The following is a 25,277-nucleotide window of genomic DNA, read 5'->3' on the forward strand; positions in this document are numbered from 1 at the left end:
ACTCTGCCACGTTGGCGTTATCACACACACATCAGCTTCTGCTTGTGTTGCTGCTATTGACTAACCACAAGGTTATAGCTTAAATTCAATTACGGGGAGAAACGCAGGCGGGTCTCTTCAAACACGACCCAGAGATATAGTCAGTTCATGTTTCGCTAAGCCGTTGATTTGAACATTTATTGATGGAAACTATCGTTAAGATGAATGAATAGCCTATATGAAGCATACCGTGAAGGCCATCATTGTAAATAAGAATTTGTTCTTAACTGACTTGCCTAATTAAATAAAGGTTAAATAATATATATTTGTTAAATGTATCGGCGCCTTATTAACTTCTTTGTTAAATGCGGCTTTTACTTAGTAGAAATCCTCAGCATCCTCTTCATCATATCTGCCAGTTGTTCAGTGGTGTTTTGTCGTTGTAGACTAGGCCTTCCCTCGCTATGTGTCTGTAACCTGTGAGCCTTGAGAATGTGAGTCCAGTATCACTCAACCATACTGAAACTCCCAAATGGGTTTTTGTCTCTTTGGCTACGGGTCGGCGGAACTCCGCGGCGAGAGAGAGCGGCGGCGCGGGGTTCGGCAAGGGTAACGGGACCTCGTGGAGACATCGTCTCTCCTGGGGAGCACCTGTAATGAGTTTTGTCAGGCGCAGCAAAGAGAGCAGAGCGCGCCTACCCCCAACGAACCTGAGGAGAGGAGAGAAGGCAGGCACGCGGCCCATCTGTCGAGCCGATAAGCCTGGAGCCATCCAGAAACAAATTGCCCAGCTCCCCCCTGCACAGCTCCATGAGCCCCCCTACACAGCTCCATGAGGGGAGAGCAGAGCCCCAGCCACAGAGAGGAGACAGTTATGATTTCTAGCACTAAACCAGGAGGAAAATAGGAGGAGGAGGAGGACATATCAAATGCATTAATCTATGCAGAATGGCGCCCACGGCTGGTTATAGCTCTGTAGAGGCAGCTGTACACGGAAATTCAGCGTGTCGATAAACAGAAAAACAACCTCAGAAAAATAAATGTTTCTTTCCTTTTTTGAGGGCAAGAATTTTGAGTAAGTATTCCTGCAGTTTCTCATCTGCTCTCCTCCTTTTTGAGAGATAGTGACGGGCCCTACCTCCAGACAGGAGCCAATGCTTAAAGGTATAAAATAGGGGTGCTTTTTAAAAGGTACTACATGTAGGATTTTTTTTTTTAAATTAGCATTTTAGTTTCAGAAAACGTCCATATCAGGTGCTAATAGCGGAATGATCATGTTTCACAGTATTACTTGCCTGCCAGTGTTTGGCTGTGACATTCGCCTATTGACGTCTCAAGCTGGAGCAACATCGGTTGTCAAACTAGGAAAGCTGTTCTGACTTGGTTATCTAGTCTGTCCTTTCCTGGCTGCTACAATTATACACTATTCGCTAAATTTCAGTTTATGTGAGAAAACAAGCACTGAACAGTGTAGGGAATCACTATACCATCTAAATCGCCGTTAAATATATTTTCAGTAACAAAATATATTGTTTTTACAAGAAGCTGGTATAATATGATGGACATTTTCTGAAATTACAATGCAAATATTCTATCAAATCCATGTGTAGCACCTTTAAAGGGACTCTAAGTCACCAGAGGTAATGTGCATACACAACTTTAACATTCATAAAGGAAGTGGTTAGCGTATAGTTTATATCATCATTACCTAACCATCATTACCATCATACATTGCACACATTATTGGTGTGTCAAAACGAATTCAAAATTCGTTTCACAGAGTCTACTACTTGATGATAGATTATGTTTAGCAGGAGCCCATCACACAAACGTAATGGATAGGAAAAATAAATGTGCTACTCATACAGATTGGCTACACTCCCAGGCCCAGGGATTGGGAATCTCTGCAGGATTGACAGGAGCTCAGATTAGGTTCATTTCCTCAGCAAATTGAGTCATTTGTGGAAGGGGCATTAACTGCTTCGTGTTTTTTTACATGAATACATTTCAGGCTGAGCGGCCGACCATCACTCTGCCGTCATGCCAACTGTGACATCTCATTATAGACTGATTAGCCACGGTGGGCCAGCCGAGGGTCCCCGATTGGAGGACGAGTAGGATTTGAGGTTGGTGAAAATAAGTATGAGGAAGAGGTTGCTTGCTAAATATATCTCTACGCTGATGAGAGAGAAGTGAGAGAGATAGAAAGAAAGAGTAGAGAGTCACACACACACACTAGTGGTGCGAGGGTCAACTGTTTGTCCACCCGCAAACACCCGCAATTGCTAATAACCACCCAACTATATGCAATAAAGTGAACGTTTTTATTGTACATTTTGGGGCCTGATTTAGATATGTTTCTGCTTATAATATCCAACATTTTGGTGGGCTATTTGTTAGTGAAATTTTCAATAGTCAGATACATGCACCCCTCCTCCCGACCCCTCAGGGGCGCACCCCAGAGTTTGGCATCCACTGTGGGGTCAGTCCGGCTTTCAACATACTCTTGAAAGTTGTAATGGTAGAATGTACAAGGTGCAATTTCGAAATTGGGTCACGCATCATCCGTTTTCCTCTTGTCATGTCAGTCATCGCGTACATTAGAGAGCTATTTATAGCTTGTCAGAAATGTCCAGATCAACTAGCCCATGTCAGCTAACAGTTTTTTTTCTATGCCCATAGATTTTGTTATAATGTTTGGATCACATGACGACACATTAGACACGGCAAAATGTATTGCAAGAAAATGAGCTTTAAAACTGAACAATGTTTTCTGCACCCCGTGACAAAATGTGTAGAATTGCAGGAAATATGCTTTAAACCTGCTAAATATTATCTCCGCCAACAAGAGGGGGGTGAACAGTTTGCGTCATGAACAGTGCTTGTGGCCATAGAAATAGACAGGGTCCACAGAACACCTGCCCTAGAAGACTAAATCAAACCTTGCTCACCAGCATAATGTCATAAATCGATAAAGTTTTCTCTGTCATCTTCTTTCACAGAACAAATACGGTTAGGGTCCCGGGCAAAATGATTTTCTGGGCAAAATGATTTTCTGTGCAAAATGTCCAAAATGAGCATCAGCTTGAAGGGTTGTAAGGAAATAGAAGGCTGTGAAAACGACATTCTGATAAGATTTCAGTTCGGCTTGAATGCCTCTTTTATGTGGTTGAAATACTATCAGCTTTTGTGATGCTGCTAAAGATAGCGCCTCGTCAAATCGTATCTAACTGAGCATTTGCATTGTCTCAAGATGCCGAAAGAAAGAAATTATATTTAGTAAAAATGTTGCCTACATTTGGTGTGTCATTTTACTGCAATAAATGCTTAATTTTGCAGGAGTTAATATTAAGGCTATGTGGGAGGCGGCACTGTGATCATCCAATTCACCAATTATTTTCCAAACATGACTTTTCTGGCCCTCCCTTCTCTTTATTTTCAACTCTCCATTTTGCAGCTTATTGAATTATACTCCAACATTGTCCTCCTTAGATTGACATGAGCCCCCCTTTCCCAAAAGCATTTGGCGATTGACATGTAGGCTATTTAGCACGTGTACAGTTAGACCCCTAGGCTAATGCACTAATGCATGATAGCATAACATGATTCAAGAAAAACCTCAAAGTAGCCTATAGATATAAATTGCACAAGAATGATACATTTATGGATTTAAAAAATATATATATATTGTTTTCTCTTTATTCAAACCGCCCGCCACCCACCTGCCCTTCATCCACCCGCCCTTCATCTGCACAATATTTAATTACCCTAAACCTGTCCGCCCGCAGATATAACCGTAGGGGCTGTGGCTTATAAGTCAACCCACGCATAGCTAACACATGCGCACATGCACACACATGAGCACACATAAGACTTCAGACATCAAAGGAAATGAACAAGACAATAATGACTAAGTCCAATCTCTGTGCCATTCTTTGCACGTGATCTCAGAACACTAAGGAAACAAACGGGAGAAAAGTACTTCAAAATGAATGAACAATTACACACATGGCCATAGCATTCTGCGTGTGAGAAGAAAGCATATTCAAAGTGTTTATTTAGATGGGCTATATGACCTTCTGCTAATGAATCACAGTAAATGGGACAGAATACCTTATTTATATATTTTTACTTAAAAATTGCACTGTTGTTTAGGGCCTGTAGGTAAGCATTTCACTGCAAGGTCTACCTACACCTGTTGTATTCCGCGCACGTGACAAATACACTTTGATTGGATTTGATTTGAGAAGCTAAGAAGCACAAATACCTATCTATTGTAGATAGGTATTTGTATAGCTTAAATGACATAGGAAACTAGGGAACACCGTTTGTTGCTGTCGGGGCTTTTGCTGTTTGTTCCAGAAAGGTTCTAAACTGGAGCCGACTGAAAGAACCTGAAGGCACCGATACCTTGCCTTTGTCATGAAATGACTCACTGATTATCAATCTCCATGCCCATTTGCCTCTCTTCTTAAGTCTCACCCCATTTCCAGGCTCTTTGTTTTCCCCCTTTCCGTTTAACACTCCATTTGAATTCCTCTCTTAGGCGTACATCTACGGCCAATTATAAGTCTTAATGGAAACCTGTACTTGCTATAAAAAGGCAACGCTTTGTTCTTGTTAAGTCCTAGCTGCAGGCTGAGTGGGGTTTTCTTCACTTTTCCAACTCTACATGAAGCTAAGCAAGGCAAGCCAGAGACACCGGGCCTTGTTCTCCTCACCTAGCCTACTGTGTCCTTAGTGCTGCTCTGAAGGTTCCTTTAACTGGGCCCAATGTGGTACCAGGAGATGGAAGGAGGCTTACTGTATTCCTACAGACTTACTACAGTGTAAGCCTGGGAACAATCAACCAGTACAGAACTGTGGTGGAAAACTCCACATTCTGCCACCACAGTACTACATGTCCTACATATTTGGAAGGAGACTTGATGATAACCCACTGACTTCTAAAATGACTTCTAACTGACTGACCCACTGACTTCTAAAATGTTCCCAAATCTAAACTTTATGTCAATTAAAATTCCAGTTTGTTTGCCAAGAAATTCATTTGCAGCAGTTGGATGGTTAGTTGACAGTTTAAAAAAAAATGTAAACATCAAAATGTCCACAGCTAAACCTCAGCCATCAGTGTCCAAACTGAAATCTGAAATAACTCCATTTAAATAAGTACCAGCCTCATCAACTGTAAACCGTGTCAAGTGTCTTGTCTGGTCACACCTCATGTATTTATGACATGCTTGAAGGACATGCTGCGGCGGTAGGAAACCAATTATGTGACTATAGCTCTTTAAAATGCCTTCGCTCGCAATCACCGACAGAGGTTGGAAAATGAACGAGTTCATTTGGACCCGAACTGGGCTCTAATTGTTTCAAATAAGCCTCATGCCTCAGTGTCGCTGGCAGAATAATTGCTCGTGAGCACTGAGATTAATCTACAGAAGCACATCTGGGGGACTTAATTTGAAACGAGCAGTGCCGTGCCTTATGCACGCCAGATAGATTGATTAGGCTCATTTTGGTTTCACCTCCAACAGCATATGCAGCTGAACAAAGGTGAGAGCATGGCAGAGCATGGCTTGGACAAATGGAGGGGCCGAGCCAGGAAACAAACAACAACACAGATGAACACACATACACACACACAGTGGACACAATTCAATGTCAAACACATAATTACACAAATGCTATCAGTTCCTGAACGAACATGTTTCTTCCACACTACAGTAAAGCCTGTCTTGACACAGTACAGGACAGCTGACAGCCCAGCAGTGGAGGTGGATGTGTAGATATCTTCTGTCTCTCTCTATTTCTATGCTTCTCCCTTATCACGTCGGTGTCTGAAACACCTGTTAGCGGCTCACGGCAACAGCGCTCAGCCCGGCGGACAGACAGACAATGCTGTAGAAGTGAAGACAACAGAAGTGTCATCCTCGCCCCCTGCCAAAACACCAGCCCCCCAATCAGCAGCCAGCTCTGGCTGGCGAGAGATGTCCTAGAAACAATCCCTAGCTGTCTGGATGAGGGGAGAGAAAACAGGCTATCCACATGCTCGCTCTCAGAAGAGAAACAGCTGCAAGCTGCAAATTGGCATGTCTTTGTGAGGAGGCTTTCTGGCCTTTGTTGTCTTTTCTCCCCTTCCTCAAAGCGCTGGCTTGGCTACCTCTCCTCTCATTCCTCGTGTGTAATTACAAAGACATGCGATGAAACAGAAGGAGGATTGTACATGTGAGACATCATTCCAACAGAGTACACACACCCAGGCTAGGCTGGACCGCCATCTTGCTTTATGGATTTATACAACCAAAACACACGCACCCACCCACCCACACGGCAGAATAATCACCCCCCAAAGCCTTCCCGGGCTGCCTTCAGATGCCCATATGGTTTTGAGCCGCACTATAAAGACTACACATAAACCTTTACATTTGAAAAGCAATCAATGAAAGACCATGTAGTCCTTCTCAGCTCTTCCACTCCAGTTTAGGGCCTTTCTTTCCCCTGCCTGGTCTCGGAGTGGGAGACAGACAGACAGACATAGGGGCAGCAGGATTCTTATCAGGGTCTGTGCAGGTGTTTGGTTCAGTGGGGGCCATAACAGGACCCCCGAGCTGTGATTGGCTAGCAGGGTGGTGGGGTGTGGGGGGTAATGGGCGAGCTGTGGCCGCCGCGGCGGCAGCTATGTAATTGTGCATCCTTACAGAAGGAGTAGAGTGGGCCTCAGCCACCTGCAGGCGTGACGATAAGGACAGATACCCAATCACTTGAGCAGCAGAAATGTACACAGCCTCCTGGCACTCTGATGTCTCTCATTCGCTTGCTCAGATCTCTCTCTCTCTCTCTCTCTCTCTCTCTCTCTCTCTCTCTCTCTCTCTCTCTCTCTCTCTCTCTCTCTCTCTCTCTCTCTCTCTCTCTCTCTCTCTCTCTCTCTCTCTCTCTCTCTCTCTCTCTCTCTCTCTCTCTCTCTCTCTCTCTCTCTCTCTCTCTCTCTCTCTCTCTCTCTCTCTCTCTCTCTCTCTCTCTCTCTCTCTCTCTCTCTCTCTCTCTCTCTCTCTCTCTCTCTCTCTCTCTCTCTCTCTCTCTCTCTCTCTCTCTCTCTCTCTCTCTCTCTCTCTCTCTCTCTCTCTCTCTCTCTCTCTCTCTCTCTCTCTCTCTCTCTCTCTCTCTCTCTCTCTCTCTCTCTCTCTCTCTCTCTCTCTCTCTCTCTCTCTCTCTCTCTAACACTACATTAATCCACCGTAAAGGGTTTTCTGCTTTAGGTTAAACATCAACAGTTTGGTTAGAAGAACCTGAAGAGAAAACCATATCAAAGGCGAGAGAAACCGTTTCTCTTCTAGGTAATATGACAGTGAAAAGCAGTGCCGATCAAAACCTAGTAATCAGTTAGAGGGCTTTGGATATGATGCCGTGAGTGAGGAATATATTATGGATGGATATCTTACAGGAAACAGGCATCTCACAGGTTGAGGACGCCCAACCATCCAGGAAGTCCTGTGACTCAAAGTGGGTCTGAGTTTTTTCATTCTTTCATTAGCTTGATATTGCGAGTGGATCTAGCCAGAGATAATCTGGGATGGATCTGTGATCAGCATGAGGTTTCTCAGCTGATCCAGTCAACCATCATCTTCAGTTCCTGTTTACACGTTGTGACAGGTGTGTGGCCTCCATGGCAAGACGATAGCTGGGGGTGTTTGGAAGAGGAGAGGGGTTGACAGTAGAGGGGTGGAGGGCTGCCTCAGAGGGACAAGGCTGGGCAGAGGGAGATGGTGGAGCGGGGACACCATGTCAGAGGATGAGGAGGGAACCACTGGTCTGTGTCTCTTGTCAAAACAGCTGGTGGGGTCTATGAGGGTTGGGGTGCGAGAAAATGCAGGGAGAGAGGGCCATGTGCCTGGGGAGATGGGGTGCAGGGAAGAGGGGGAAGACGGAGGGTGGAGGGAGTGAGAGCCTTGCTCATCAGCCCAACACTGAGTGACATTTGCAGTAACCTTTCCCCTGGCTTTTATGAGCCGACGCAGAAAGAGCAGAAGCACCAGGAATTTCAAACGCATTTCGCCATTTCCGCTCAGCAAAGCCCCAGAGACCACTGATAAACACTCACTTCTGTATTAAACCAAAGAACTCCATTAACTCCTACCAGCAGTACAGCCACGGTCTGTATCAACAACAACTTTAGGAACTGTTTAAAGGACACAGTGGAGCGGATATGTAGTGTAGGAACAGAGAGATAAGAGGGTGGGAAAAGAAAAAGAGTGAGAGAGAGAGACACACACAAGAAACAAAAATAACCGACTAAGTCTAGTCAAACATAGAACACCACATGGGATTTGTTTGCTTTAACACGGCTGGAGTAGAAACGTGAGTCACAGGAATTCAGTCTGGTTCAGTTCAGTCAGCTTGAACAATGGCCCCGACACCTGATACCCGAGGAATAAACCTCACGCGCACACACATCAGAGAGAGAGAGGGTACGAGAGAGGGTACGAGAGAGGGAGCGAGAGAGAGAGAGAGAGAGAGAGAGAGAGAGAGAGAGCATGAGATGGGGAGCCGGAGCGGGAGAGAGAGAGCGAGGGAGAGAGAGAGCGAGAGAGAGAGAGAGAGCATGAGATGGGGAGCGGGAGCGGGAGAGAGAGAGCGAGGGAGAGAGAGAGCGAGAGAGACACACACACACACTCCGAGTGATGCATGGGATTCACCTTCAGGCAGTGGGGGAGGTAGATAGACACGTTGTCCCTTCAGCAGCCCACTCCTTGGTTAGACAAAATAACAAACAGCTGAATGATATAGTGAGCTGTCCCCTCAGATTCCGGAGGAATAGAGTGGAACCACAGAGCTGAGAAACCAACTACAAAACGCTCCGTCTCTCTCCTTTCCTTCTCCATCTCTTGCTCTCCCTCTCTATTCTCCCTCTCTCCTGTTCAGCCACGGAGGCCTTTGCAGATTTCAAAGGGACATAAATCCCAATTGAAAGCCACTGGAGTGTTCGCAAGCGTCAAATAGTGCCCCCTACCAGGGGAGCAAGGGAATACGATGGAATGAAGAGATGGAGAATGAGCTTGGGGGTCATTGGGAGGGACACACACACACACGGTAGATTAAGTCCTCATCCTGTGTAATCTTAGACTGACTCCCTAGGGGACTGGACAGACAGAGGGAAACTGTAACAGAGGTAAAGGCTACAGACAGATACAGGACATGTAACTATGTGGCAGTATGTTCTCCTTTAACGAGACACACACTACCATGATACAGGTACAGTGTGGTAAAGAAGATGGCGTAACACTGGAGTGTCACAGCACAGCCAATCGTCCATAACCTTTGACAGTAAACTTCACCTACTCCAGACTAAACCTGATCAGACTGGCCCCGCCCGGTGGTCTCCCGAGACAAAGGGGATTAAAGGGGTTAATCTGGACTGGACTAAATGGCTGGGGGTCGGACACACACGTGCGCTTGCACGCACACACACACACACACACACACACACACACACACACACACACACACACACACACACACACACACACACACACACACACACACACACACACACACACACACACACACACACACACACACACACACACACACACACACACACACACACAGAGAGAGAGAGAGATACTACTATAAAGCCCAGGTTCACTCTGCAATCTCTATAAGACTAGCACGGCAACGACATCTATTAACTTCAACATCCTATTACTACAATCCACTTCTTTCTGTTACAGAACGGCCTTCTCTGTTTGTCTTGACCCTACCCTTAATGATTATCCCTGTCATGACCTCTGACTCACTCTGTTGATTCATCTGAAGATGCCTGGGATGATGTCTGGGTCGAGACGGATACTAAGCCAGCTGTCTCCAAGCACAAACACAATATTCTAAGGTGTGATCTGGGTCTGGAACCATGTGGTCATCTATACCACTGTATCTCCTTAAATACCCCCACCCACCAATTCAAACCCAAACGCACACACACACACAAACACACACACCAAAAGCACAAAGCCACAGCAGCTTGGCACAATTTTGATATTGCAGAAAGAACAAACCGTGGATTTGATTGTAATAATGAGCTGCTGATTTTAACAGGTGGATGGGGGATGGCAGGGGCACATGGGGTTTGTGTGATCACAATCTCCCCTCATTGATGAATTCACTCCTCTCTCTCTCTGTTAGATGTTCTGTCTGGGTAAATGTCTGCTGGGGTCAAACCACCAGAGGTTGAACAGATGCAACATTGTACACTTCACCCTCGTTGAGTTCCATCAGCCCCTTTCTACTATTCTACCATTCCTCCTGAATAGAATCATCAGCCTCATGGAAAAAACACCGGGGGGGGGGGGGCGGGGGAGGATTTTTTTTGTGTTACACTGGGTCCAACAACTCTCGCAGTTTCCCTAATGTTCTCCTAGGGCTGCAGGCACAGTGGTGCAACTGTGCCTAGGGCTCTGTGTGGGGTTCAGTGCTGGAGGTACGCCGGTGGTGGTGGTGGGGGGGGGGGGGTTGTCAGAGCAGAGTGGGTACACTCGGGGGCAGCTGGCTGGGCAGGGTCGGGCTGTAGCCTACGTCTCATTCCTCCAGACTTCCCTTCAGAGGGGGAACTGATGTGGAACGGTACCACACAGAGCAGACCTCCAAACCAGGCCAGAGCAGAGCTCGAACCTATTACATGATATTATATTGCATTACCAGGCTCTGCCCTGCTCTCTGTCACAGACACACAGTCACACAGAGAGCAAGAACGCAGTACACAACGCAACACAATGCATGAATCCTGGGGCCAAGGACACAGGACACCATGAGAATCACTACACTGAGACTGACCCAGGAACTGTAGGATGAAAAAAAGCTACTTAGAAATCAATGTCTCAGAGAAAAAAGGAAACATACATCAGGAAACAGGGGAGATGCCAATAAAGGCTGACCTGTCAAATCTAGAATCAGTCTCACACTTCCTACCGCAAAACAGTGTGTGTGTTGTTGTTCCATTTGAATCATCACACCTCATCAGAGGCCATCCAACGCCTGTCAATATCTTTGCTGTGGGAGAGAGGACATGCTACCAGGGGTCTCTTCACAGTCCCCAAATCCAGAACGAATTCGAGGCAACGCACAGTGTTATACAGAGCCATGATCACATGGAGCTCCCATCTCAAATGACTGAAGCAAACAGCAACATTATCTTGAGGAAACAAATAAAACAAGAAGCCTCTCCCCGAGCGGACCGAGCTGTAACGTCTCCGGTCATGTTTTCAAATGTATGTCAAGTGTAAAGTATTTTAGTCTGTAATGTCTTTTTCGTTATGTGTCGGACCCCATGAAGACTAGCAGCTGACGTCGGTTAATGGGGATCCTAAATTGAATCTAAAAAAGCTGTGGGAGAGAGGAGACAGGAGTCTGTCGGTTGGACAGGGCTTAGTTTACACAGCTACTGAGTCAAACACAGCCAAGGATAATCTACTGTGCCCGCCAACAAATCCACTCCACAGTCTTAATCAATTCCCGAGACAACCTCCTTCACAACACACACGCAAGCATGAGCAATCATACACAGGCACACAGACACACGTATGCATGCATACACACACACCACACACACACACACACACACACACACACACACACACACACACACACACACACACACACACACACACACACACACACACACACACACACACACACACACACACACACACACACACACACACACACACACACACACACCAGAAGTGAGGGAGTGAGATGATTACCTAGCCCCACTTAATCGCAACTGTCCTCATAGGATTATGTGTAATCACAGAAATGTCACGTTAAAATTGCAATAACCAGCAAGGTTTCTGCCGCCCTGGGTCGCATGTTTTTCTTCTGTGTGTGTGTGTGTGTCTACGTGATCTACACACATGCATGAGATAATCTCACATAAATGGCATAAAAAAAACATTCACATGCTTAAATAAACTCTGCATGTTTGAACACACACACACACACACACACACACACACACACACACACACACACACACACACACACACACACACACACACACACACACACACACACACACACACACACACACACACACACACACACACACACACACACACAAACAGTATTGAAAAAAGCCTATATGCTTTGGATAAAAGGCATTCCTTATCAGCTTGCTCATAAGGGAGCTGGGATAAAAGGCATTTACTCCAATGAAAGAAGCAGCTTTACTACGCCTTCAGATTGGACTATAGAGAGAGAGAGGAGTGGGGGAGAGAGAGAGAGAGAGAGAGAGAGAGAGAGAGAGAGAGAGAGAGAGAGAGAGAGAGAGAAGACAGAGCCAGACAGAGAGAAAGATGGATGGAGTGTTGATAGAGGAACTGATGGATGGGAGTGGCTCTTATCTGGCACAGAATGTGTGTGTGTGTCCCTGTGTTGAGGATGTGTGAAAATTGGTATGTGTTTAAAGCATGTGCAGGTGTGTGATTGTTTAGAGTGCACATGAGGTGATACAGTGTGTGTTTGTGTGTGTGTGTGTGTGTGTGTGTGTACACGTATACAGTGCATTGTCTGCCAGTGCCCATGCTAACAGCTGGCTCTGTCTGCATAGTGAGTTGGCTGGCACATTTCTGCAGCAGGCAGGCAGACAGCAGCGCTGGGCTGGACTGGGAGGCTGGGAGCCGCACTAGGCGCTAGGATAACCCACTTCAAAGAGAACCATTGTCACACGCTAATGTGCAGAATGGCAGCCAGCGCTGCAGAAATCAGCATACACAGAGACTGGATATTTCCTCTGAGGCCCTCAGAGAAAGTGGGAGGGGGAGCATAGTCACGGGAAAAATGGGTTCTGAGGGGGCTGCAGGACCTCCTGAAAATTAGGGAGAAGAAAAAGATATATATTAAAAAAGATATATACATTTGGGTTTTTTTCTCACAAAAGTAATGCAATGGGCCTTTAATAGTCCTGTATTAGTGAACCGATATAGCCATTTGCATCACGGGCAAAAATATTTGTCCAGGCCCTCTCACTCCTGTCATCTAAAAATAAAATCGCAGCACGCCCACCCCAAACGACTTCCCACGGCTATGATGGGCAGAGAGAGAGAGAGAGACACACAGATGTTGGAGATAGAGGGGAAGGAATGCAGGGTGAAAATGAGAGACAGAAAGAAGAAGAGGAGAGCGAGACAGGTAGTTTGAAAAGGAAGATACATAAAGAGTGTTGAGAGTGAGGGACTGGTTGCTCAGGAACTATAATAGAATTCCAACACTAGTCTCCATGTCGTCATTAGGCTTTTTCAATGCCACTGAGTCACCCAGGCTCTCCAGACCTGAGAGATATGGAAGGAAGGAAGGTGGAGAAACTCCTCAAGGAAAGACACATGCGTCAGTCAGCCTTACAGTGGCTGACGTAGGCTCTTTCTATTGCTATTTATACAGCTAAATAATAACAAAGGAGAAATGCGGATCCCAATGAGAGCCTACTGTACATCCACACTGTTCTCCTCTCTTTTCTACAGTACACCCTTTATTTTTTTCCCTTCTGCACGATTTTCTCCGTTCCCTCTTTCGCTCTTCTTAATTTGAACCTGCGGCTTGAGAGCCCCTGAGGTTGAGACAGAAAAGTTCAAAGCCGCTCACACTGACTGCTTCTGTCCCTGTCTAATAGCGCTGCAGTTGGACTATATTTTACCTGGGTTGAAACAGTATGACTGATCATCATAGCAAGGTTGATAAACCTCCATGTACTGTTTATGTGTGTATGTTTGTGACACGTCTGCTCCTGGTCCTCCTCCTCCCCTCTGGCGTACGACGTCGTCAGAATACTAACCACCCGCCCTGGGATTCATCATTACGCACACCTGGCACTCATCATTACGCACACCTGTGAATCATTACGATTCACACCTGGACTCCATTACTGTCATCATTTCCTCCCCTTTATGTCCCTCTCCCATATCTGGTATTTTTCTTGTGTATCTGCGTTATGCCTCATGTTAATGTTGTGTTCTTGGTGTTTTATTAAACGTTGCACCTGCTTCCGACTCACCACCCCATCATTACACAATAGCAACTCAAAATATGGAAGCTGCAGGACAACCGGACTCCTCCCAGACGATCGATGGACAAGGTGACCTTCGTCGTCAACACCGTGATCAGCTGGCTCAACTGGGGACTGCCACGGAAGACGTTCTCCGCAGTCTACCATGTCCCAACAGCGGAGGATATTCTAGAGCCAGTCTACCCAACGAGTCAGCACACCAGCACATTCAGCAACCCGCTCAGGTCAGCGATGCCCATCTATCCCTCCTGGAGAAATATGACTGGACAACATCTAAATGCCTTGGCTTCCGTCTTCAGTGCTCCCTCTATTTCGCACGTCAGATGGGAGCCCCCACCACCGAGAGGTCTAAGGTTGCCACGGTTATTTCTCTGATGACTGGACGGGCATTGGAATGGGCTACGGCCGTCTGGGAAGGAGGAAGAGCTTGAGTCTTATGAGGGGTTCATGACTCTGTTTAAATGTATTTTCAATCATCTCGCAGATGGCAGAGAGGGAGGTGAGTGTCTGCTTCAGCTCCAGCAGGGGAATCAGATGGCTGCTGAGTATGCGCTTACCTTCCGGTATAGCAGCTTCCAGTGGCTGGAATGAGCCGGCGCTCAGCACGTTATTTAGAAGAGGTCTGCATGAAGAGGTCCAGACGGAACAACCTCGCCCTAGGGGCAGCACATTACGATGGCCATCCGTTTGGATAACCTCCTCTGGAAACCTCGGCATTTCCATCACTTCTCTCCCTCCTTTGGCAAGTGAACCAATGGAGGTAGGAGTCCCTCGCCTTCCCGCGGCGGAACGATGCATGTGGATACAGCTGGGGCTCTGTCTGTACTGTGGCCAGGGAGGGCACAAGCGCCAGCGGTGTCCGTTACTTCAGAATCCGGGATCCACTAGAGCAGAGGGACAGTCACGTGATGTTACATCCCCTAGATCAGGAGTGAGTATTCCATCTACTGCTCTTCCTGTTAGACTCTTTCTAGTACCATCACTCTGGCTGACTGTCCCTCATGCCCTGTGTCTACAGCTTTAGTGGATTCCGGCACCGCACGGAGCTTTATGGATCAAACCCTTGCCTCCTCTAGGATCTGGAACCGTCCCATACATCACCCAACCACTCACCCTCACCGTGGAGCCCAATCACCAGGAAAACATCCCCTTCATCACCAGTGCACCAGTTCACAGGATCATCCTCGGCCTACCTTGGCTTCAGCGCCATAACCCTACCATCTCATGGTCGAGGATGCCAGAAGACCTGCTTTCCTGTCCCCTGTGGTTCCACATCTGTTGAGAGTCCTGTGGTTTCCCTCTAGCTCAACATCCCGGAGGAATATCAGGATCGTCCCTGTATCGATTACCGTGAATTCAATGACCACAAAGTATCGGTACCCTCTCCTGCTGGTGCCGTCTGCCATCGAGCAGCCCCGCGGGGCCCGGTTCTTCACCAAACTGGACCTGTGGAGTGCCTACAATCTCATTCGCATCCGGGTGGGGGATGAGTGGAAGACGGCGTTCAGCATGACGTCTGGTCACTATGAGTACTTGGTTATGCCCTTTGGCTTAGCCAATGCTCCGTCAGTGTTCCAGGCATTCGTCAACGAGGTGTTCAGGGACATGCTTGGATGTCAGGTGATTGTGTACATCGATGACATCCTGATCTTGTCAACGAACCTGGAAGATCACAACACTCACGTTCGAGCAGTCCTGGAACGGCTCTTGGCTAACCACCTATTCATCAAGGCAGTCTCCTTCTTGGGCTACCAAATCAACCCTCAGGGAGTGAGGATGGAGGACAAGAAGGTAGATGCGGTAAGGTCGTGGCCAGTCCCAACCACCAAGGGGTTACAATGGTTTTTGGGATTTGCCAACTTTTACCGCCGCTTCATCAGGAGATTCAGCACCGTAGCCACCACCCTCACTTCGCTCCTCATAGGTTGGTTTGGTCTCCAGCAGCCAACGAGGCCTTTCTTCTCCTCAAGGGGCGTTTCACCTCCGCCCCCTTGCTAAATCAACCAGATCCCATGCTGCCTTTTGTGATTGAGGTAGACGCAACAGAGGTGGGTGTCGGGGCAGTTTGTCACAAGGACATGGGGATCCACTGAAATTGTATGCTTGTGCTTTTTTCTACAAGAAACTGTCCCCCACAGGAATTACGACGTCGCCGATCGGGGGCTCTTGGCGCTGAAGTTGGCATTCATCATCCTCACCGACCATCGGAACCTTGAGTACATACGGACAGTGAGGAGACTGAATCCATGCCACGCCAGATGGGCCCTCTTCTTCACCAGGTTTTACTTCACGCTGACCTATCGCCTAATCCATCTCTGAGAAATACTGGTGGCCCACCTTGGTGCAGGATATTATGCGGTATGTCAACTCATGTTCCGTTTGTGCTCAAACCAAGTCCCCCTGGAACGCTCCGGCAGGGAAGCTCCCGCGGCTTTCCGTGCCTCAGCGACCTTGATCCCATCTATCCATTGACTTTGTTACTGATCTTCCCCCTTCTGATGGTTTCACCACCATTCTGGTGGAAGTGGATAGTCTCCAAGTCATGTCGATGAATCACTCTTCCTGTTCTTCCCACTGCTCTCCAGGTTGCTGAGGCACTCTTCCAACAGGTTTTCTGGCATTATGGCCTTACGGAGGACATCGTCTCGGACCGTGGCCCCCAATTCACATCCCGAGTATGGAGGACCTTCTTGGAGAAGCTTGGGGTCACGGTTAGCCTCACATCTGGGTATCGGCCTCAGGCTAACGGGCAGGTGGAGAGGATGAATCAGGAGCTGGGGAGGTTCCTGAGGAGTCACTGTCAGGACCGGCAGGGTGAGTGGACACGTTTCCGTCCTCGTGCAGAGTACGCACAGAACTCCACGTCATTCCTCCACTGGGTTGACCCCCTTCCAGTGTGTTTTGGTTTTCCAGCCGGCCCTGGCCCCATGGTTCCTGTGGTAGATGAGTGGTTCCGGAACGTGGAGGAGGTGTGGAACAATGCACACGAGACTCCAGCGCGCCGTCGTCAGAAGGAGCAGACAGACCATCACCGTAGTGAGACCCCTTTGTTCCATCCTGGGGATCGCGCCTGGCTCTCTACTAGGAACCTCCCACTCCACCTGCCCTGCAAGAAACTGAGCCCCTGGTTTGTGGGGCCGTTCAAGGTTCTCCGGAGGGTCAATGAGGTGACACAGGTTACAATTACCCAGTCACTATTGTATCTCACCCTCTTTTCATGTCTCCCTTCTCAGGCCGGTGGTTCCTGGTCCCCTACCTGATGCTGTCCCCATGACCCACCCCCCCTGAACATTGAGGGGGGGCCCGGTGTACGCCGTCAGATCCTTACTGGACTCCCGACATAGTGGGGGTCGGCTCCAGTATCTGGTGGACTGGGAGGGGTATGGCCCAGAGGAGCAGTGTTGGGTTCCGGTGGAGGATATTCTGGACCCCAACATCATCCGTGATTTCCACCTTTGCCACCCGGACAGACCCGCTCTTCGTCCTCGTCGGCGTCATACTGGGGGGTGGTGTGTACTGTCACATCTGCTCCTCCTATTCCCCTCCGGCATCGCCAGAATACTAACCACAATACCATCATTACGCACACCTGGCACGCATCAATATGTGCACCTGTGAATCATTACGATTCACATCTGGACTCAATTAACTTCCTCATTTCCTCCCCTTTATGTCAATCTCCCATATCTGGTATTTTTCTTGTGTATCGGTGTTATGCCTCATGTTAGTGTTGTGTTCTTGGTTTTGTTTTATTTTATTAAAACGTTTCACTTGCACCTGCTTTTGACTCAACCCCCATCATTAGTTTGCATGTGTGTCAGAGGATGTTTCCAGGCTAACACATTTGGTTCCTTGTAAGTTATGGGAACATACGTTGTTTTGTTTCCTATTGGTTCTGGGAACGAAGCCATAGGTTTCCTGACTGGTAAAACTGTATTTAAAAGAATATATATTCTGAGAATGGAAGTGAAAATTTGGACTGTTCTGGGAACACAAATGTTAAGTTGAAGGGAGGATTTGAGAATGTTTTCTTGGAGGTTTGTTCATCGTTCTGAGAACAGATATCATAAGTATTATTGAATTACCTTCACCTAAGCTAACTGTTTTGAACTCCAAGCACAAATTAATTTGCTTAGGCATTAATCATGCAAACTCTTTTTTTGTAACCCAGTGAGATATGAACCAATGGTTGTCTGTTCTCAAAGGAAACAAGCATTCATTAAGATCAGGTGTGTGGGCATGGCCAACACACCTGAACACATTTAACAAGAATTTTGTTCATGCTGAGAACGGAATCTATATGTTTTAAATAACGTTCTTTGAACTTTAATGTTTTGTGGTTTTTATGGAAAGTTTTTAATGTTTTGACAACATGACTTTAAATAGAACCATAACGAAACCTGCAGAAAACATTACTGAAGTACTGACATTTTCCCACAACATTTTCTTAATGTCCTCTGAACAGTGAGTGACATGACTTTAAATAGAACCACGAGAACCTGAGAATGTTACGCTGAAGTACAAAACTTTTCCAACAGAATAACGTTTTCGAAATGTTCTCTGAACAACACTTCAAATAAAACCATGAGGAAACACGCAGAAAAAAAGTTATCCTGGAGTACTGAAACTCCCAAATAAGAACTATATGGTTCTCAGAACGTTATGTGCTAGCTGGATATCCTGGCACCTTTCCCAGAACATTGTGTAAAGGTTGTATGCAAAATAACCATAGGACAACCATGCTCTCACCAAGCTCTAAGAAACATATGGTTATCAGAACATTATGCGCTAGCTGGGTAGTGTGTGTGTGGGTAGAGGACCAGGGCAAAGCATTTAATTCACTGCAGGTCTAATTAATCCAGTGTGCAGTGGGCTGTTAAATAAATACTCCTGAGATTACAGAGCCAGTACAGGCAGACTGAGGTGAGCAGCCAAACGGCTAACAAAGCAAACAGATCCACCAGTGGTTGCATCCCAAATGGCACCCTATTCCCTATGTAGTGCACTACTTTTGACCAGGGACCATTAGGCTCTGGCCAAAAGTAGTGCACTATATCGGGAATAGGATGCAATTTGGGACATATCCAGTGTGTCTATGCATACTGGTGGCTACCATCCTTTACACACGCTGCACTCTATTTTGTGAAGTGGACCCTGGAGTATTCCAGATCAGTGCCTGAGAGAGAATCACATTGTTGTGATGAATGCCCTCCCTGGTTTTGATGGTAAAATCAATTATGTTTGTTGTTTTGCGAGCCACAACCCATTCTTTAAGGGTTAGGGAAGTTAGACTGCCTGGTGTGATGACCAGGAAACACATTGGAAGAGAATGAACGAGAAATGCGCCTTCCTTCTTTCACCTCTTTTTAAATCTCCTTTACCAACTCTCTCTCTCTCTCTCTCTCTCTCTCTCTCTCTCTCTCTCTCTCTCTCTCTCTCTCTCTCTCTCTCTCTCTCTCTCTCTCTCTCTCTCTCTCTCTCTCTCTCTCTCTCTCTCTCTCTCTCTCTCTCTCTCTCTCTCTCTCTCTCTCTCTCTCTCTCTCTCTCTCTCTCTCTCTTCTCTCTCTTCTCTCTCTCTTGTCCTTATTTCTCCTCTTCTCTTGGCTTGTGTCTGTTGTTAAGGTCTGTCCTCTCTGTTCCTCCTCTAACTAAAGGTCTCAAAGTCAAGTGGAGGACGAGTCCCCCTCTTCACTTTAAAAGAGCAAGCTGCCTCCAGGAGACAGCAGCTGGCAAGAGGTTGTGCACACACAGACACACACTAAGGCATATAACGGAAACGAAAATGTACATGCCACAGACACACACACACAAGCTGACAACACAAATGAAAGTGTAGCCTATACGCACGACACACACACAATAATAGGCTGAGTTGTTTATCATTTTTAGCCTTGGAGAATAAGGGGCTAAAGTGGCCTGGCTTTGCTGTTCAGCACCCAGCAGTGTTGTTCCAGGGAACATTTTTTATGTTGTCAGATCCCCTGCTGGGCCACCCATATAAGCCCCCCCCCCAGCCCCAAACACACAGCCATCATCACGTCAATTCAGCAGGCAGGCCAATCAAGACCCCACTGGCACTTCACTGTAATGACTGTCACTCCCCGCAGTGGACCCGGGCTAGAGAGGCTGACACACACACACACACACACACACACACACACACACACACACACACACACACACACACACACACACACACACACACACACACACACACACACACACACACACACACACACACACACACACACCAAGGGTGTACATACAGATGTCTGACACACTAAACAACACTAAGAAACACTCAATTAGAAGAGAAAATTAGAGCGAGAACATGGCCTGGCTTTAAAGCCCCTGCAGGGCCAGGTAGACACATATCATTAGTTGACTGAACTATACAATCCGTTAAGCCCACCACCATCCCCCCAGATCCATCAAAGCATAGGAAAACATCACCTAGCATGCATCTCTGCTGGGACTAACAAGGTAAGTAACTCTGTGTCATGTTCGGAGGGATGACAGAGACGCAGCCAGGCAGTAGATACAGAGAGAGAGCAACACCTGGACCTGGGGGCTCTTACTGGATAAAGGGGGTTGGGAATCAGCTCCTACCCAGCTCACCACCTGTCCATACACAACCATGAGGCATACAGAGCAGGGCAAGGCCCCTGGGGTGAGGGAGGTAGGATAGCCAGGTTTATGTGTGTGTGTGAGAGAGAGAGATAAAGTGTGTGTGTGTGTGTGCCTTGGTTGGTTCTTTTATCCTTGTGGGGACCTAAAATCCCCAAATGTCCCAATAAAGATAGTAAATCAAGGAAAATTGTCCCTCGTGGCGACATTTCCCACATCCCCTTGAGGACAAAGGCTATTTTAAACTTGGGGGTTAGGTTTAGGGTTAGGGTTCGAATTAGGGTTAGGGTACGGGTTAGGGTTAGGGTAAGACATAGGCTTAGAATTAGGGTTAAGGTTAGGATTATGGTAAGGGTTAGGGAAAATATAATTTTGAAAGGAAATGTCACCAAGAGGATAGAGGAACATAATGTGTGTGTGTGTGTGTGTGTGTGTGTGTGTGTGTGTGTATGTGTATGTGTGTGTGTGTGTGTGTGTGTGTGTGTGTGTGTGTGTGTGTGTGTGTGTGTGTGTGTGTGTGTGTGTGTGTGTGTGTGTGTGTGTGTGTGTGTGTGTGTGTGTGTGTGTAGGAGGGTTGGGAGATCAGGAGGTGGAATAGCATAGGGGGTGAGGTAGGATGTTTCCTGTATAGTTTATCTCTCTGTGTGCATAGTGTGCTGGCCCTACAAGGCAGGTGGAGCTGGGTTAAGTCACAAAGAACAGGAGAGCTGCCACTGCCAAGGCAACCATGAGGGATGGAGGAGGAGATGGGAGGTCCAGAAAATCCATCCATCACGCCCGTCTCTGCCTCTGTACCTGTCCAGGAGCAGCAAACGAAATGTCCACGGCTGCCTTACTACACACACACACACACACACACACACACACACACACACACACACACACACACACACACACACACACACACACACACACACACACACACACACACACACACACACACACACACACACACACACACACACACACACACACACACCGTCTCAAAGACATAGACACACAGCCATACATGCCACAAATACCGCGTCACATACCCTGTGATGTTAGTATGTGAAGTATGACGATGTGAGAGCTCGGAGAGGGAAGTTGGTGCGAAGTGAACTATGGCATTCAGACAAACTCGTTTCTTTTTCGTCAGTCCAACAACACAGCCTTTTTAATTAGCTCCACTGATTTACACCATGAACACCTGGGGACATCAAACAACCATGCAATTACCCAACGCTACAGACAGACTGGCCTTCCACACCGCCTGCCTGGGAACAGAACAGAATGGCCTCAATACAGCAGAATGGACTGGACTATGGAACACAAGTAGCCCATGCCTGGAAGTGTCCATAGGTCGTATCACTGTCTATAGCCATGATTGTGTAAAGCACAAGGCTTTTAAATGCACTTATGAATGCACTAACTGTAAGTCATTCTGGATAAGAGTGTCTGCTAAATGACTCAAATGTAAATGTAAAATGTGTGTACTGTGGATTACAATAACACTGAAAATGACATGGATTTGTGCGGGGGCACCTCGACACCGGTGCCCCCGCACATAGACTCTGTACAGGTACCCCCTGTATATAGCCCTGCTATTGTTATTTACTGCTGCTCTTGAATTATTTGTTATTCTTATCTCTTACTTTTTTGTTGGCATTTTCTTAAAACTGCATTGTTGGTTAAGGGTTTGTAAGTAAGCATTTATACCTTCCCACCCACCCACCCACCCACACATCCATCCATCCAGAGGGTAACCCTACCCCCCTGTAATTACCCCTAGCCTAGGTCTGGGCCCCTGTTTACCACAGATTAAGCCTGTCCTTTCAGCTTCCTCCCGTTTCCCTGATCCCACAGATAAGAGCAGCCGAGGAGAAGAAAGGAAAGAGTCTCCTCCCAAAGGCACAGACAGGCAGGGCTATAATCAGGGCTTCTGCAGCCTGGGGGTAAGGTGGGAGAACAGGTAAGGAAGGGGTGGAGTGAGGGTCAGTTGTTAGAGGCAAGGTCTCCCCCCCTCCCTCCCTGTGTGTGTGTGTGTGTGTGTGTGTGTGTGTGTGTGTGTGTGTGTGTGTGTGTGTGTGTGTGTGTGTGTGTGTGTGTGTGTGTGTGTGTGTGCGTGCGTGCGTGCGTGCGCGTGCGTGCGTGCGTGCGTGCGTGCGTGCGTGCGTGCGTGCGTGCGTGCGTGTGCGTGCGTGCGTGTGTGTGAGATCCCGCTGTCCCCCACCAAACTGTGTCTGAAAAGTGACTGCGTTTTTATGCAACACAGTCTGATGGGTGGGGTGATCTCAGTTTATGGCTTGACCGATGCTAGTGGTGAGGGTCTAGGTGAGAACAGAACAGTAAAATAGACCTCCTAAATACTCCACCATACATCTCATTGGCAGCTTTGTGCCTCACATGCATCTTTCTCCCCTGTAGGCCTGCCAGGAAGACATTACGAACAGGAATAAAGACCTGGAGAAATGCTAATGGAAACCATTTGCACGACTCATCAGTGTTTTTTACCGAAGTCATTTTAAGAGCTAGCTCTGGGATCTGAGAGCACCCCGCAATCTCAGTTAAAGGCTTATCCATCATCCCTGGAGGGGGCCCTGTGTGTGTGTGTGTGTGTGTGTGTGTGTGTGTGTGTGTGTGTGTGTGTGTGTGTGTGTGTGTGTGTGTGTGTGTGTGTGTGTGTGTGTGTGTGTGTGTGTGTGTGTGTGTGTGTGTGTCTGTGTCTGTGTCTGTGTGTGTCTCTCTCTTTCTGTCTCCCTCTCTCTCTCTAAGTTGGAAAGATGGCCTCCATGCCTGATATATGCAGAGACAGAGTTGATGTCATATAGGACACTTCCATTCCAGTAGTGACTCTGGCAGGGAAGTAAAATGGCAGCAGAGCAGTGTTAGGTTAGTGTAGTCTCGGCCATGCAGTACATCTGTCTGTCCTCTCTCTCACACCCCTCTCAACCACACTACCAATACACAGACTGCCTCGACGTTGTCATGGGTTGCAGGATCACGTATAGAGCAAACGGCAAAGTCCTCCATTTCAGAGTGGACTGATAGGGTCATACATCTTGTTTCAGTTTCTCAGAGGCAACTGTGATGAGATCCAGAGGAGAGCAGTAAGACAACCAATCAAGGTTGCTGCAAGGTTCCTGTAACCTTGGCCTATCAGGGGGGGTACTGGTAGAAAATAGGCCTATACTATATAAGCTATCTATTGCACATTCTATTCGTATTGTCATCATTATCTCCTTGGTTCCTATGTATAGAGGGCAGGTGGCTCCTATGTATAGAGGACAGGTGGCTCCTATATATAGAGGGCAGGTGGCTCCTATGTATAGAGGACAGGTGGCTCCTATGTATAGAGGGCAGGTGGCTCCTATGTATAGAGGACAGGTGGCTCCTATGTATAGAGGACAGGTGGCTCCTATGTATAGAGGACAGGTGGTTCCTATGTATAGAGGGCAGGTGGCTCCTATGTATAGAGGACAGGTGGTTCCTATGTATAGAGGGCAGGTGGCTCCTATGTATAGAAGACAGGTGGTTCCTATGTATAGAGGGCAGGTGGCTCCTATGTATAGAGGACAGGTGGTTCCTATGTATAGAGGGCAGGTGGCTCCTATGTATAGAGGACAGGTGGCTCCTATGTATAGAGGGCAGGCCATGGCTGATCTATAATAGGATTTAGTGATTTTGCTTAATGGTGTGATATAACCCATAATGCAAATTGACCCGTGTGTGTTGATCAATAAATTCCTGTCTATTGAGTAGCCTCTGTCTTTCTCAAAGGAACAATCCTCAATCCTATGCAGACAATCGATAGATATGTACTAAATCTATATCTTAAATTACAAAACGTAAGATGTCAAATGAATTACTATTGACAATATAAACGAAATGGATGAACCTATTGCAATAGCCTATACCACGGAAAGTCTATTGTGAACCATGATTCGTCGAGACCCCCCCATCATTGAAGAAGCAGAATCCCGGAGAGGACCGCGTTTTAACAAGGCAATCATTCACTTTCAGATTTCGTTTCTAAGGTCTAACATGAATAATGACGTTATTATATTTAACCAACAAGTAGCCGCGTGGCTTTTCAAATGCATTAGAGAAGCGGTTTCTGTAAATATTTAATTCAAGTTTTCACAGGTCTGACACCGATAGCCTACGCACCCGTCAAGTTGAGGTGAGATCAAATCAAGCTCAACATCAAAACAGCAGATACATTCATATTTGTTGAATATAAAGTTTGGCATACACTGGATTCGTCCTTGAAGATAAATCACATGAGAAATGTTCAAATATAAATATCTCATCATTCCAAAAAAGGGGATTCATTCCTAGCCTAAGATTTTGTCCCAAAAATGACCGGTCGCCTACTTTCGACAGCATGTAATATCGTATTAAAGAAAACTTACATTTGAACTGTAAATAGAAGGAATACATATTTGCATAACGTCACTGATGATCCACAACACACAACTCCGAACTTGAAGGAGATTTTACGGGATCATTGTGCGTAATCTTCGGGTAGCGGCGGTATCCTACACTTCCAATGGTCTGGCAAGACAAATACTCCACTTGTGTAGTTCAGAAGAATAAATCAACAAAGAAATGCCGTAGGCTACAATTACCACCCAAC

The 25,277-nt window shown here is 46.9% G+C and overlaps 1 protein-coding gene across 2 annotated transcripts in view; it reads right to left on the reverse strand.

Moving 5' to 3' along the window:
* The window catches only part of LOC118376278 (zinc finger protein 385C), a 215,372-nt gene that overhangs the window by 42,833 nt on the left and 147,262 nt on the right, over positions 1–25,277 (reverse strand). The gene's annotated exons all lie outside the window — the stretch shown is intronic.

Source organism: Oncorhynchus keta, chromosome 32, assembly GCF_023373465.1.
Source record: "Oncorhynchus keta strain PuntledgeMale-10-30-2019 chromosome 32, Oket_V2, whole genome shotgun sequence".
Classification (NCBI taxonomy): domain Eukaryota; kingdom Metazoa; phylum Chordata; class Actinopteri; order Salmoniformes; family Salmonidae; genus Oncorhynchus; species Oncorhynchus keta.